This window comes from Lampetra fluviatilis, chromosome 15, assembly GCF_964198595.1.
Source record: "Lampetra fluviatilis chromosome 15, kcLamFluv1.1, whole genome shotgun sequence".
Taxonomy (NCBI): Eukaryota; Metazoa; Chordata; class Hyperoartia; order Petromyzontiformes; family Petromyzontidae; genus Lampetra; species Lampetra fluviatilis.
The window spans coordinates 7,405,852-7,422,885 of record NC_136289.1 but is presented as its reverse complement, the minus strand read 5'-3'; the positions used below and the strand labels follow the sequence as shown (position 1 = coordinate 7,422,885).

Here is a 17,034-nt window from a genome sequence, read left to right as displayed (position 1 = left end):
AAATTTCGATTTCAAGCTTTCGTGACTGCAGGGATTCATCGTCTTGGTTCTTTCGGTAAAGTCACGTAGAAGGGAAATAATACAATAATAAATATAAAACATAACAAAATAATTCTCACGACGTTTCGGCCACAACGCAAGCAGCCGTCCTCAGGTGAAGACAGACCTGTTCTTCACCTGAGGATCATCATCAGACAGACCTGTTCTTCACCTGAGGATGGCTGCTTGCGTTGTGGCCGAAACGTCGTGAGAATTATTTTATTATGTTTTATTTTTATTATTTTATTATTTCCCTTCTACGTGACTTTACCGAAAGAACCAAGAAGACGGCTTGGTGACATCAGTGATCTCTGTGCACGAACCGGACACCTGCCCAAGTCACCCATGTGCTATTGACAGCTGACTTCTCGTGACGTCTGTCACTCAGAAAGCTCTTGACAGCTGCAGAGTGTTCATTTGAAATGCTCACAAATACAAACGCAAGCACTGCGCTTGGACTGATACAGTACAATTTGCAGTCTTCTTACCAAATAAATGCAGTTAATCCGGATAATGTTATTACTCGGGGCGATATCAGACGAGAGCTTATACAGCTTTAGAACTCGCTGCTTGTACCGATGCATTGTTTATCGACAATGCGTGCATTTGCACGTGTTTCTGAAGCATTTATCTCCAAATATAGCGTTTAAAAAAATCGTTATTTGTTTTAACATTCATCAGAGATTCGGGCGAGGTCGGGGAGCTGTTATGAAGAGATGCAATTACAGAGAGAGAGAGAAGGGATCCCCACGTACAATTCCCCAAGAAAAACGCCGATCCGCAAAGGCATTGTCACATCCTCGCCGTCGCCCGTGTCACACCGAAACACTAACCTAGATTCAAACCACGCAACAACAGCAGCACGCTTTCTTTCCAATCTCCCCAGATCCGGCACCTCCCCCCCGCCCCGCTGCCACTACCTTCCCGAATCGGTCATTAACAGCCCAGAGACCTCTCATCACGAGCATCCCCCCCCCCCACTTCGAGGCCGTGCCAATCCTCGCCCCCCCTCCCCACGCCAAGCTGAGCGTGAGCCGAAGAATTAGGCACCTTATATAAGTGCCGTGGCTCGTGCGTCTTCAACCGGCTCGAGCGCACCGCGTATATATACACACACACAAGGCGCGCGCATCGCGAGAGGACGCCGGGGATATTCCCGTGTAAGTCCCGTCTCTGGGTCAAGCGTGCGCCGAGTTGAGGATTCGAAGCACGGCCGCAGCTGCCGAGGCTTCAAACGGCAGCTCAGGTGAGAGAGGAGAGTGAATGCGACTCGGGCGTTTGTTGCTGTTGGTGGTGTTGGTGGTGTCCACTCCACTTTATCGCGCGGCGTCATTGCGCGCAAGTATACCGATTTGTTTGGATGCAGCTCTATAACGCGCAATTCACGGATTTTTCCTGATCCACTGTGTACTGCATTTTGTTGACGTTCAGTCGATATATTTTTTGTTGAGTTTGTTCCAGGGTGTAGAAACATTGCCCCGGAAAGGGCGCTATGTACATCCTCAACAGAATAGAATGGTGTTGTTATGCGTTGCACACACACGTGTGTGTGTGTGAAGTGGTGTTCTGTTTGTTATCGTAATAAAACATGTATCTTTGTAGTAAGCTCCTTTTTGGAACTGCCAATTACTTATAATTTGTATGTGTACCTTATGTTATTTCACAGAATTGTAATCTACGTGTCTTGACCGCTGTATAATTTTTGTATGTGCTTATACTTTACCCAGTATTTCCCTTGCGATGACGACACGTGGGTCTGTTTGAATTAGTTGTACATAAATAAGCACCATTGGAATAAATAAGCACCATTGAGGATGGATAATTAAAAGGAAACTGTAGTAAATAGATACACCATACCCGTACTTATACGTTCTGTACATAATCCTTAGTGTAGTTATGTCACTCGAACGCTTTTCTGACAATGCTACTTGCGTGTTATTTAAAGTATACAACGTTTGTGTTTTGCAACTTCCTGCAGGCTCATTTCTTGATTGCATTTTGAACAACTTAATTCGCCAATCCACTGTTATGCCGGAGTACATACATTTTGTGATTCATATAAAAACATAACAAATAATTTCCAGCTTTTTCTGTTCTGAAAAGACTCTTTATCGTGTATGTAGCCAGAAACAAATGCCCACGTGTACCAATGAACATGAGGTATGGAACATTGATTTTCATCTGAGTGGCGGTTGCTGTGAATATCTGGCTCGGGTTAGAGAGCGAGGAGAACTGGGAGGGTGCAGAAAACACCCATGGACAAAACTATTTCGCTCGATTCCATCAGTCCATCTTGTCACTCGTACAAGGAAAACTCAATGCCTTTATGGTACAGAATTCATCACAGTCACTCAATTCCAAGCAGGAACTGCACCTAGTTGGTGTGCGGTGTCTGGCACATAAAAGCATGACAGTGTGCAGAGGTGGACTACGAATGATTTTGGTGCTTGAATTTGCAGCGGTGTCGTTTGCTTGTGACCCGCGATGCTAACGACAGTTAAGGATGCCGGTGCACGCACAAATAGGCTTTGTTGAGTGTGCATTTGTCCCATGGTTTTGAAGGACACTGGTAGAACAAAATGTGCAAGTTAATTCTTTTCACCTCTTTATACGTATTGGCTCAAGAACATACGGTGGTGGTGGTAACAGTACTGCAATAGTAATACCATCAAGTGTGTGACTTAGTCTGCCGGGCTATTGGTCAATGTTGAGTTTGTTGACTGATGCTAACCAGCAGCATATGTTTAAGCAAGACAACTTTGGATTAGTTTCGACCTTTTGGCTCTCAGCAGCAATATCACGCTTGCTTGTTGGTAACGCTGATGGTGAATAGAAGTTCAGAAAGCCACTAGGCCAGTAGTGATAACAAATATCGACGCTTGATTTTCGTATTTATTTCTCAGAAAGGCCCACACCACATTATATTTGACACGGGTCGTCCATAAAGCCTTGGGGGTGATACGCGAGCTTTGTTTACATTTGAATGCTGGATTTTTTTGAGAGTGGCTGAACCTGTGGGTGCTAATCTATTAAGTCAATGCCAGTGTGTATTCAGTAATAAAATGTGGAATGTATGCTTTATTCGTATTCTACGAAACCCCCAAGAGCAAATATTTTTAAGGACCCTCATTCATATCCATCTGCTGTTTTGTTCCTTTCAAGATACCTACATACGTATGTCGAATCACAATAGGATTATACCCCGTGGGTGTTCATGTCTGAGCTTGCAGGAAAGACCACAAGCTCTAGACAAAAGACTGCAAAGGTGTGTCAAAGATAATAACCCTTAGTCATACGAAGGTTATTGCATGGCCGCAGGGAGGTGCAAAAATAACTCGTGGACTGTATTACTTTTGACCTGGCCAGACTGCAGTAGAGAATAAAGCACGAGTGTTGTGTTGGTTACGAAAAAGCGCGAGATTGACAACTTGTTGGCAAGACTGGGGGGCAATTTCTCCTTTGAAGGGACATTTATTTTTCGTACTCTTGTTTGAATGACCACGTAATGAACAAATTGGGAAATGGATGAATGTTAACAAAAAGCATCCACTTATTTATCTGAACCCATTGAAGCACTTCTCGTTTTTTGAGCACTATGTCCACTCTTAGAATGATCGCCTTGTCTTTTTCTTGAATTGAGTGTTTTGTTGTTTTTGTCCGCCATTGCGCGTGCTTGCTCAAAATGAAAACAAACAGCAACTCAAGGACAGTTTTTTTTAAAATCTTTCTTCGTGCAGTAACTGGGTTGAGACTTTATGTTGCTGCTTGTGGTAACTATCCCAGTTGAAAAACAATTTAAGGTAAATGCGTAGCCCTGAACCTTTTCCTCCTTTAAAGTGACGGCCGACCACTTGAAAGTATTCTGGTCTTCTTTTCCACGATGGCCAGGCCTATTGGAAGAGGTGGGAGGACCTAAACTTGACCCCACCACACATGGCCTGTCGATTGACTAACTGTTGTGTACCCATTGTTTGTTTATGCTGGATAGACAAGAGGTGGGGAGATTTAAGAAAAGTGGCCCCATTATTTCAATTCTTATTCTAGAGAAAGATGATTTTTACTTTACCCTGGTGGCTAAAATATTTAGCAACTCAGAGGTGATGTAGCACAGTACCGAGACACTGTGAGCATTAGGTTTCTGAGCTACTCAGCCAATGTAGCCTCAGCTCACAGAGGCTTTTTCATTCATACTTACAGCTGATCTAATAACGGGGGACTTCCCCAAGCACGGCTGAAGCTAGGACACTGAAATTGACTCTACTTTCTCAAACCTGCTCGTCTACGTGTTGACTATCCATGTGGCAGGGTTTCTCTATCGCTGTGCTAACGCGCATGACACAAAGGTGCACATTTCCATTACGAATAATTGGTGCCAAGTTTATCTGAAATTAATTTGGTTAATTCTGGTATGTGTTGATCAGTGTGTTCCATTATACTCTACCACATTGGCCGTGAACTGAAGTTTGAACTCGCACAATTACTGCAAATTGGGTACAAATTAGTTGCTTCGGCGAATGTATGCGATGAATAACAGGAATGTAACAATGCATCCATTCATAAATTAAAGCCGAGTTTCAACACTTACAATACATGCATCAAGATATGCGCAAAATAACTTTTAATTCGTACATGTTGAATGTAATTTGTTCACGTGACCCCTGCTGATACGAGTGGATAAATTTACCACAGTCCATTAACTTAATCGATTGTTTACCCTAGACACATGACAATCGCCATCTAATTTATCCAGTTATACCGACTACCATCAGCTTAAATGTTTTTCTGTATCCAGAACAAGCAATTTATCAGCAACCTTTCTTGTACATGAAAGACTAATCAGTACTTCCTGAAGAAGATCAGTCGACCCAACCAAGGCAATGCATTCCTATTCCGTCAGAGTAAAAAACAACATTCATTACATGCCCCATATTGTGCACCACATGTCCAGGTTGTTAAATGCTTGCTTTAATTTCTGAAATTCAATAAGATAAATGCATAACCGAGAAAATTTTACATTTGGACAAAGTACCATCTCTTTAAATCTCAATAGACACACCCCCCCCAATATGCTCAAAATGTCCCCCCCAATATATTGCTATAAAAATTGCTATGCTATGTAAATAAAAACAACAATTTGCTAAGCCTTGGCCACACTATCTGGACTTGTCTTCATATAAATCAATGCATAGATTTTTGTTTATATGATTGTGGTTATGGTAGTACTTTATTAATCCCTAATCTCTGCCATAACATACAATGAAACAAGAAATGGTAAAAAAAGTAAAAACAGAGCAATGTAATACAATCCACTATTAGACATTATTGTAAAAAAATATATAAAAAGTCCATCCCATGTGTTAGTGATTTTAAAATATTTTAGGCAGGAAATTAGTTTTCAAATGTAGATATTTTTCTGGGTTGGGACCCCCAGACACCCTGGAAGATTTGGTCCCCCCCAATGTTGACTCCATGGCTACGGCCTTGATTTATTTTAATGACTGCTGGAGAACATTCAGTTTCACAATGGTTCTATTCGGTAAAGTGGTAGGCAGGTTTGGAAGCCAGTAAGTGTAATGCAATTAGATTGAAATTGTTGAATACTGCTGCGTTAAGTATTATACAGAGAACACATTGTACACTGATAATAGGTTTTCCCCCTTTTTAACTGGCAACAAAACAGGTGTTAAGATGTTAAAACACAAAACTGAAACCTTTTACAAAGAATCACGTCCGCATTAACCACAATGCTTGTGGTCAGAATGAAAACAAAAAAATACTCTGATCATATATGCATTGTCCTTGAAACTGATTGGTCCACACCAGAGACAGCTTTCTTTTGAGCCTCGTCTCAAACGGTGCTAGACCAGAGGATGCCGTTTGAGACAAGGCTCCTGATTGTGGACCAATCAGTTTCAAAGACAATGCATATATTATAAGAGTATGTTTTTTTTTTGCATTCTGACCACAAGCATTGTGGTTAATGCAGACGTGATTCCTTGTAAAAGGTTTCAGTTTGGTGTTTTAACATCTTAACACCTGTTTTGTTGCCAGAAAAAAGGGGGAAAACCTATTAACATATTTTGGTACTGGCAAAGGAGATCCCATGATATTGTACACTGTATTATAATACAGTATCATGCAGCTGTTAACAGGTCACCTTTCTCTATCGCACATTCAGTATATAATACACATTCCTTATTTTACGTGCTGTTTTCATATTTACGTGCACATTTAAACGCCGTGTGATTTTCACGTAGGGGTCGGCACGGTTTGAACCGACTCAAACTGGTTTCAAATTGAGCAATCCAAACCAAACCAGCGACGACTGAACCAAACCAAACCAAAACCAAACCAAACTAAGCTAAACCAAACCTCTTAAGTTGGCTTGAACCAAACTAGTTTGAGCCGGTTCCACCCTGTCCGAGCCAAACCGAGTCGGTTTTCGTAGCCCCAAACCAAACCGAACCAGTTCAAACAGAGCCAAACCAAACCGATTTGGTTCGGTTCAAACCGCGGTTTGGTGGTTTGAGCCAAACCGTGCCGACCCCTATTTTCACGTGCGCGAACGCGCGCGTGCGCGTGTGCACACATGAAAGAGAAAGAACAAAATCACAGTATTTTACACGAGCACACACACAATGCTTTACAACATCTGACCGCGCGCGGCATGCATCAGGGATGTGTCTGAATTGTGAATATCGCCGTTGTTGAATTTGTGAATTACACCAATTTGTTTCTTGTCCAATGTGGGGTGGGGGGGTGGGAGTGGGGAGGGAGTGGTCCTTGCGCAAGAGTGAGCAGTTCGCAAAAAAAGTCAACGCGAATCCGCGTTTTGGTGGTGGTGCGGGGGGTGTGGGATGGTTGTCACTGCGGCCAATGGAGGGCGCGTGGTTTGTGCGTCTGGCCAGAGCAGGGAGAGAGAGAGAGAGGATGGCGCCATCTTTGTGGCAGCCCAAAGTAGGTCAGTGGGACAAGCCAAACGCACAGGGCCCTGACATTGTTTGGTTAACGGATCCGTCCGCTCTCTCAATTTACCTTTGCGAGATTTTCTCTCGACAGCCTCCCGGATTTCTATTATTTTGTACACTCGAACTGCAGTTTGTACCTGTTGCAGTGTTTGTAGATTTAAAATAATAATAATGTAATATTGGCAGGGCATAAATTGTATGCGACTTAGATTACTATGCAAACAGAAAGAGGGACGTGACATTTGGGGGAGTGGGTAAAAATCATGCCATGTTGCTTCGAGTTCTGCAAACTAAACATTTAAATTTGGTGACCTTCATGATAAAATGACTTGATTCTCTACGGCAGAATAACATTGTGACAGGAAACTACTGAATGTGTGGTATGATCTTGATTTTCAAATAGAATATGATATTAATGCCTTTGTTCATGGCTGACTCCAAAACAATAAATCAGTTATATTTTTGTTCAAACTGTATAGAATGTTTATTAATTGTAAAAAAAAACAATTAATTTAAGAAAAAATATTTTGGCTGAATTGGTTATTTTAAAGCAATGACTTGGCAGTTGTGGCGTGCACGATAGGTGAAATTGACTACGATTCTAATAATGTTGATCGTCACTTTGTCAATTATTTACGTTAGAAGAAATGTATTACATTTTCGAATTCAAATACATGGGGATATGCATATACTGTAGTTTGATATATTCAATCGCGGTAATCTATCCACTGTGTATGAGCAAAATCTTGCATCTCTGGTGGTGGACACTCCCACGTGTTTCAGCCCATTTAGTAATTCAGCCTCCAATAACAACAACAAATCCTTGATATTAACAATTCGAGACCACACCGCGCACAAATCCACCCGTTAGAATTAAGCAAAAATTCGTGCGCACGCAAAATTCACCGAAATCACCCCGCTGTGCGCAGCCTCGCAGAGGCTCAGTTTGGCATGGGTGGCCACCTGCGCGTCCTGCTGTTACATAATAGCACGTTCACAGTTCCATGTTCCGTGCTGGTCTGGACCACAGCTTAAGCTGCGCATTCCCATTGATAAAGAGCGGTGGCACTGTGTGTCCTGTCAGCAAGCTAAATTCAAAGCTGCGAGGCCCTCTCAATCTGGTAAGTGGCAATTGCAGTTTCTGTTGATGTTGTTGTTGCTCCACCGTTGAGACAATGGCATGTTTTTGTTGGTGGGGCATGGGCACATGAATTACATGAATATAGATGGTGCTATTTTTAGTTTTTATCCACCATAATCATCATCCAAGACTAAAATGAAATTTTCATTTGGGTGAGATGCAATATTAATATTCCAAAATTCAACGAATAAGTCGCCAGCCACGGTCGAAGGCTGTGAATGTTTTTCTATGTTCAGACGACAGCCATACAGTGGTGAGTGGCTTTAGTCATATAGCCGGGTAGCTGATTCTTTGAGGGTTTTTATGCTCATTGTGGGAGTGTACCGTCACGATAACTCATGAATGTTGCTTCTGGAGAAGGGTTATGTATGAACATAACACCGAGCGAGGATGCCGTGGTACCCAGTGAGCAGTGTACGTAAATAGGTTCTGTATTTAAAAATAAATCAGTTCCATACGCAACGGCTGTTCGCAGTACTGCGCAAAGAAGCAGTGGCGGGAGGCTAAATTGTCAAGGATGCCCGGGCTGTGGTTTGGAGCTAGAGATAGTCAAGGGAATTGTGATGCCACGTTTGGCCATGTGCATCATTTTGGGGGCCTGCGAGATGCTAAGGGGGGCGGACGGGGAGAGGAGCTTAACTGTGCATTGGAGTGGTGGTGCCCTGGAAACCCACACCCTGCTGATATTTACATTGGGAAGGACGGGCAGTAGAGGTCGTCATTGTAACCAACTGCATAGGGCCTGTGCGACAGTGTATATGTACAGTCTCGTGTATGGATCTGTAACATAAAATCGCCATCGGAGGGACACAACTATAAAGCATAACACGGACACAACTGTAAAACATAACAGCAGTGTGTTGTCACATAGCGCAATTATTGAAAGAGTGTTCGGATCAAACGGATGAAATGAAGAGGCGAGAAAGAGCAGTATGGAGTGATTTGTAAAACTGAATTGGTTAATGAAAAGCAATTTAGAAATGGGTCTGAAAGAATAAAGTTTCAATATCGTGTGCTGTAACATGGATATTGACAAAATGGAACGATAGCTGAAAAGTGTGCAACTAAACATGAAGGCGTGCATGCTTAGAATTACACTAGGAGACAGCAAAAGAAACTGGTAGATCAGGGAACAATTGCAAATTCGAGACATCATATTACCTGTTAAGAAAAAGAAAGTGGGATTGGGCGGGACACTTTGTTAGAAGGAGTAATGGTGAATGGATGAGGCTGGTAATGGAATGGCAGCAAAGGGAGAGAATGCACCCGAGATGCGGTGGAATTGGAGTGATGAGATCAGCTGATGTGCGGGGGCAATGCAGATTGTGGCATCTCAAGGCCACGAGGGATGGCGAGAGCGTGGGAGAGAGGTTTTTATAGAGCTATGGATGAACATTGGTTGATTATAATAATAAAATGAGACTTGTATTTGTTGACTAAAAGTGTAACTAAACAATGTTAATCTGTAGTCGATAGTGAATCAATTTCAGTATTCCATAACGGTGGTGCTTTTGCATTTTTACTATTTAATCTTCAGTATAATTTAGGATTTGTAAGGTTATTGTGATGAATCAGCATTGGCCAACACTGTATGAGCTAAATGCACTCGAATAAGATGAGGGTTTGTGTAACTGATGAGAATGAGGTTCTCTATTTGAAGAGGGGACTTCTCTTTTAAATTGGAGCAATTCCAATGATATTTCACCATTATTGTTTTTTTGTGCTATGTTTTAACAAGTTGATGAATGGTTGTACCTGCAGCAAATGTGATCACAAATAGGAATACACATACTGCATGTCTGTATGTGTGTGTATATATGGGTTTGTATCGAATCATGTGGGAAGCAATAGAGCAGTGACTAGCGCACTGTGATTCTCGCTCACGGCCAACATCAGTGACGAATATTTAAACTGGTTCTAGGCATCCACTCGGTCGACTCAGCCTCAAATGAGTACGTGATATTTGTATCATGAATACTGTCATTATGTCAATTCGACAATCTACTTATGTTTTATAATGGATGTAGAAGGAGATCAGATGGCATTTGGTGAATATTTACATTTCCTTGCACTAATATCCAGCCATTTAAAATGTGTATTGTGACACTCACACATGTTACCAGTCGCGCTCATCATTAATGCATGGCGCACAGAAGATTTATTACACAACATTTCTCTGCACTACATCTATTCTGCGTGGGAGTGACTATTTATATCGCAGATTCAGAGTTAATATCGCATGTTTAAGGCACGCTGGTAAATGTTTTGGACCGGCTCAGGTGCACGCTTTGGTGGGTGAATAACTGCCTGGTTTTTAAGGTTGCAGTTCAAGGGAAGTGTCATACCGCAGATGTGGTCATGTTTTTGTTCTTTCCAAATTGCCGTCCGTGAGCATTTAGCAGGTAAAACGTATGCAATGCAGAGCGTATGTGTTAGTTTGGGGGTGAGAGGATATGTTAAGTGTAATGTTTGAGATTGAAAGCGGTTTATTTTGTCGACCTAAGTTGAAAGAACATTTGCAAGGTTGCATAGCTGGCAGAACACATGCGTGTCACACACATCACGCACGCCTGGATATGCCGTGCCATTGACACGCAAGTGTAGTACGTTCGTTTTATAGGAATACTTTGAAATGTGGACAGTATGTGGACTATATGCTGTAAAAAATGTTTCTAGTATTATTTACAGTTCTTTGTCAAGCCACAGAGTTATTTGACCATACTTCACCACAATGGATAACTCAGGTTGAAGAAGCACCGGTTCTGATGTCGAGAATCGATCTCAGGTCACCGAGTTCATAGGCTGCCGTGATAATGAATCAATGCACCAAGGCTCTCCCACTGTAGATATACTTACACATAAATGACATATACAGTACGATACATTCAGTATGTATAATTCTAGTAGGAACCTCCTGGTTACACCAGTCAACAGGGGATTATTGTGTCCGTCCGTCCGTCGTGCATCCAAAAATGGGAGGGGTGGGGCTGGGTGGAGAGGGGCTGGGTGGGGAGGGTGGGGCTGGGTGGGGCTGGGTGGGGGGTGAAAGGGGTGGGGCTGGGTGGGGAGGGGCTGGTCACCCCGTGGTGCCCTTATAAAACTCAACGTTTAACCTACTCACGCCGGCTTGTGCCCGCCTTCACAGTCGGGCATATTTGCGGAATACACCACGCCGCCGTTGACCCTGGCCATTGACCGAGCAACCCAACGTTCCTACCAGCTCCCTCCGCAGGAATGTGTTCCTATCGTAGTGTAATATATTAAACATTGCATGTATTCTTCTACGTGCCTGCTAAACTCTTTACAGATGTATGAATATGCAGTACTGAGCACCGTGAATCTCACAAGATTTTTGTTGTCTGCACGGTCGACTTGGGGCGCCCATATTTTGTCTCTGATGTCAACCGAAGTCTGTCGCACCGTAGGAATCTAATGTCGACCACGTTACATCGACGACGCTTTCTCCCCCCCCCCCCCCCCACGTGGCGGTTCTGATGACAGAAATCGTCTCGGCAAGCTTATGTCGACAATATAAGTGTATGTGAAAATGTAAAAGCCCCACAGGAAGAGCAGCACACACCTATAGTGTTGTTTGGATAATCACTTCAGTGAGTACTTCATGTGTGTAGCATCGGTTCATCTCGTGGGAGTAATTTCATTTGCTCTATTTCCGGGCCTCAGGCTTAAGGATGGGTTTAGTAAAATGGCAAGTGAGCAGCAATTGCAATGGAACGATCGGCTGTAGTTGATGATTATGGTCCCTAATTAAGATACAGTAGAAATTTGTAAATTTTATAATAATTGCTCGTATTAAAATGCAATGAATGTCAATTCACGTTGGTGATTTTTGTAGTTAATCAGAATTAACTTACATTTTCAGATTGTGACTGTTTTCATTTGCAAGCGTTTGATACAATCTGCATTGATTTCTTCACAACTTTTAACAAAAATGTGTTTGATCATCATCATCATCAGCCATGATTAATGAACTGCTGGATAAAGGCTTCCCCAGGGTGTCGCCATCCCTTGTGGTCACATGAAGCAATGATCCATCTAGTGGCCAAATAAGCGTGAAGAAGTGCACGCTTGAAATTACACTTGTAATGAGACAGAAACACGACAATGAGTGAAGATGTATGTTGAACTTTGTTCGCACCGTACCTAGCCAACAGTGCTAATCGGAGGTGTGAAGGTGTGGGGGAAGGACAACAAACTAAACACAAAAAGTCGTTCTGAAGAAATGAGTTTTCCATTTAGATTTTAAAGTGCATAGCTCCAGTTGCTTCCTAATATTGGAAGGAAGAGCATTCCAGACGGCCGCAGAAGCGCATCTGAAAGCGCGCGATGCAAGTAACCCTCCTTAAATTTCGATGTAAAGCTTTCGTGACTGCAGGGACCGTCCTTGTTCAGGATCGGTCAGGAACGAAGAGACGAGGCACAGGGCAAGAGTGGTGGTACTCATATCAAACGAGAAGAGAGAACGTCGATTCAGACTGGGAGGAGGAGAACGTGAGGCTTGGGCCTCTAAGGGATGATGACCGGTGGTCGAGACAAATGACAGAAGCGGCAACCAAGAGGGCGCCCATCGTAGAGATGGAGCTATGTAATTACCAGCGAAACGTCGTACTACTCAAATTGTAAACGTTGTGGATTTACTCTCCAACACACCGGTGGGCTGAAGTTGTAACTAATTGGTGTGTTGTTTGCGTGACAAACCTTACTGGCTGTGTCGGGTGGTGGAGGGTTACTGCGACACATTCATACTTACGCGATCTAACCCAGAAACCTTTATTATGAATGAAGCTATGAAATCAGCTCGTGTGCAGGAGCCACATGAATCGTTGCATCGTGAGACTATGAGAGATGGCCGTCATGGCTTATGATGACGATGATTTTATGCAAAATGTCGAGCAGAGTCATGTTACCTTGAAGAGGTTTATGGAAAAAATTGTAATCAGGTAGTAAATGATGAGGTGAAAAATACAGAATCGTGGCTTTTATCGAGTGACCGTAAATGGAGAGAGAGGTTGAGCTATAATGCCCGTCTTTGCAAAACATTACTCATGTCCATTAATGGTCGAGCACGCATTACTGACTCATGCTTTTCACAGTATTTTCTTATTTTAGAATATAAAAATAAATTTCAATTAAGCCTCTTTTTTCAGTCACGTGACATGGTTGCATTTTGGGAGCTGCATTAATCCAAATGACATTGTGTTGTACTGGAACACAGTGCCTTGGTGTGATACAAGTGCGCTAGCCGTAACAACCCTCGCAGAGAACGAGTGAATGAAACATTTTAATGACGTCCCCTTTGTTGTTGTTGCACCGATGTAAATTGTGTCAAGAGTATAACAATGGGAGGAAACTCGTTTTAAACGGAGTTCTGGGTCAGTGGGCATCGTAATCATAGAGGAACTCGCGCCTGATTTCAAGGTTCCTCACGTCATAGTATGAATGCGATCTGGATGCATGTTGTTGCTGGGGGGATCGCCTGGCCCTGGCAAATATGTAATTCACAGATTAAATTAAGATGATTAATTCTGTTGAGAATGTCTTACACACATTGAGTTACGTAACCCCCCTCCCTCCCCCGCTATATAGGCCATAGAGAATATAAATAATGCATTGGTCCATTTTAGAATATTAACTTGCCATGAATGTTCACTCAATCATTTTATAAAAAATGTAAAGTATTGTAAAATAATAGACTCACAAGGCAGTATTGTACTTTAGCACTGCTAACTATTAATAATCGCAATCAAAACATTGTTAACCTTTAAATCGACAATACTTATTTTAAATACTAACACCGAATAAAAAAAATGCGTCAATGTTTTTCTAAATTATTATTTTCATTCAGCGAACATGTGTGTCCACACACTTGTACAATATGCTGCCTAACAGCACTCTACATTAATCATATTTGTTACATCTGACAACACAGTGGACTGTCTGGAAGTCATAAATGAGTTGAGAACAACATATACGAAAACTGTTTAAAATGTATTAACTTGCCCTGTTGTCTGTTTATGTTTTTTCAAATATTTTACTCTTCATATCTTCGGATCTACGAAGCCTAACGAACTGTAATTTTGTACACAGACTCGTCGTTTCGTGTGACAAATTCAAGATTTCATTTAAAGAACCGCTCCAGGTCCCACCGATCCTTGGCTTCTTTGTGTTTTTCACTGAATTTTTTTATTGCACAATTTCAAATATACAGTTTTAGAATTATCCAGACAATAATTAACTATTGTTATTGTCTGGATTGAGGTCTTAGAATGAATATGTGCATATACAAATTATTTTTACAAGTTAAAATAAAATTCCGTAAAAACTATGAATACAAATAATAATTCACAACATTAAATTCAAAGTGTGACTAAAAAGTATAAAATAAATGTAGGTAAAAACAAGTTTTTCAATGCACACACCTTTAGTTGCACTCAAAGGTTCGTTAATTCATTTCTCAGTCTACTTGTCCTAGGTGAGAGTCGTGGTGGCAGCATGTTGAGTAGGGCGGTCCAGACCTCCCTTTCCCTGGCTCTTCCTGGGGAATTCCCAGGTGTTCTCAGGCCAGCTGAGCGACATAATCCCGCCAGCGTGTCCTGGGCCGGCCCCGGGGTCTTCGCCCAGTAGGATGTGCCTGGGAAAGTTCCAGGGGGAGTCTATCAGGGGGCATCCTTACCAGGTTCCTGAACCACCTCAACTTACTCCTCTCGATCTGGAGGAGCAGCGGCTCGACTCTGAGGCTCTACCGGATTACCGAGCTCCTCACCCGATCACAGAGAGTGAGCCCAGCAACCCTGCGGAGAAACCCATTTTGGCCCCTTGTACTCGCGATCTAATCCTTTCGGTCATTACCCAAAGCTCATGGCCATAGGTGAGGGTGGGAATGTAGTTCGACCTGTAAACCGAGAGCTTTGTTCGAGAACTCAGCTCCCGTTTCACTACCACGGAACGGTACAGTGCCCGCAACACTGCGGATGCCGCACCGATCCGCCGGCTGATCTCCCGCTCGCACTTACCATCGCTCGCAAAAGAGACCACGAGGTACTTAAACTCCTCTACTAAGGGCAGCTGTTCCCCCCTCACCTGGAGAGAAAAAAAACACTGCCTCCTGGGAGTGAACCATGACCTCAGATTTGGAGGTGATGATCCTCATTCCAGCCGCTTCACACTCAGCACCAAACGTTCAAGTGCACGCTGGAGATCACCGACTGACGAGGAAAAGAGGACAGCGTCATCTGCAAAAAGCAGCGACGCCACCCACCTCCATGCCCCCGTACTGGACACTCTCCATACCTCGGCTGTGCCTTGATATCCTGCCCATGAAAATCACAAACGGGAGTGGAGACAAGACGCACCCTTGGCGGAGTCCAACACCCACAGTGAACGACTTTAATTTAATACCAAGAATACGGACACAGCTCTTACTCCGGGAATAGAGGGACCGGATAGCACACAAAAGTGGCACGGGTACATCATAATCCCGAAGCACCTCCCACAAGACATTGTGGCGAACACGCTCAAATGCTTTCTCCAAGTCTACAAAGCAGAGGTAGGCTGGAGAAGCGTACTCCCATGACCCCTCAAATATCTGTGAGAGGGAAAAGAGCATGTCCATTGTTCCACGACCATGACGGAATCCACATTGTTCTACCTGAATCTGAGGCTCGACCATTGGGTGGAGCCTCCTCTCCAGCACTCTGGCATCGGCTTTATCTGGGACGCTGAGGAGTGTGCTCCCTCTGTAGTTGGAGCACACCCTCTGGTCCCCTTTTAAAAAAAAATGGAAACCAAGACCCCAGTTTGCCAATCCAGAGGTACTGTACCCACCTTCCATGCAACGTTGAAAAGGCGTGTTAACCACAACACTCCTACACTGTCCAGTGTTTTCTACAACTCTGGGCAAATTTCGTCCACCCCAGCAGCTTTGCCTCTACAACGGCCCTTGACTGCCGCAGCGACTTCAGCAGCCGTGATGGATCTGACCCCCCCAGCTGTTTCTAGGGCTGCCTCGTAAGAGGAGGGCATGTCCAGCGGGTTGAGGAGCTCCTCAAAGTGTTCCTTCCACCTCTCTACTATCTCCTTAGTTGAGGTCAATGTTACACCACCCTTCCTGAAAACAGCATGGGCCACGTTCCGTCGACCCCTCCTATGGTGTCAGATGGTTTACCAGAACATATTTCAGGCTGCCTGGTAGTTTCTCTCCAGGGCCTCACAAACTCCTCCCACGTCCGTTCTTTCACTTCAGCGACTGCTGCAGTTGCCGCCCTCTTGGGAAGCCGGTACCTATCAATCTAGTTGAGAGACCTTTTCCGAGCTTTCTGAGCATAGCTCGGAGAGCCTCCTTCAACTTCACAGCTTCCCTCACCACCGGTGTCCACCAGCAGATCGTAGGGTTGCCGCCATGACAGGCACTAATTGCCTTCAGGCCATAGCTTTTTGCAGCTGCATCCACAATCGAGGTCCTGAACATCGTCCACTCAGACTCAATGTCCACGACCTCCCCTGGAGTGCAGGATAAGTTTTCCCGGAGGTAAAAGTTGAAATCTTTCTGCACTGGGTCTTTTGCCAGACATTCCCAGAAAATCTGCACTATGCGTTGGGCCTTCCACATCTATCTGGTCTGTGCTCCAAGCGTTGGATCCAACTTACCACCAGGTGGTGATCAGTTGACAGCTCTAACCCTCTCTTCACCTAAGCGTCCAGAACATACAGCCTTAGGTCTGATGATACAACTATGAAGTAATCATTGACCTTCGGCCTAAGGTTCCCTGGTCCCAAGTACACTTATGAGCATCCTTGTGTTCAAAGATGGTGTTTGTTATTGACATTCCATGACTAGTGCAGAATTCCAATAACATCTCACCATTTGGG

General features: G+C 43.5%; 1 protein-coding gene across 2 annotated transcripts in view; it reads left to right on the top strand.

The window, feature by feature from the left end:
* The first annotated feature begins 1,026 nt into the window (after positions 1-1,026).
* The window catches only part of LOC144936139 (uncharacterized), a 55,137-nt gene continuing 39,129 nt past the window's right edge, over positions 1,027-17,034 (top strand). The window contains exon 1 of one of the 2 annotated variants that reach the window (XM_078863034.1): positions 1,027-1,285. The gene's annotated coding sequence lies outside the window, so the exon portion shown is untranslated. Of the gene's footprint in view, positions 1,286-8,058; positions 8,129-17,034 lie in introns of those variants that run through there. The other variant, XM_078863035.1, reaches the window with a different exon arrangement.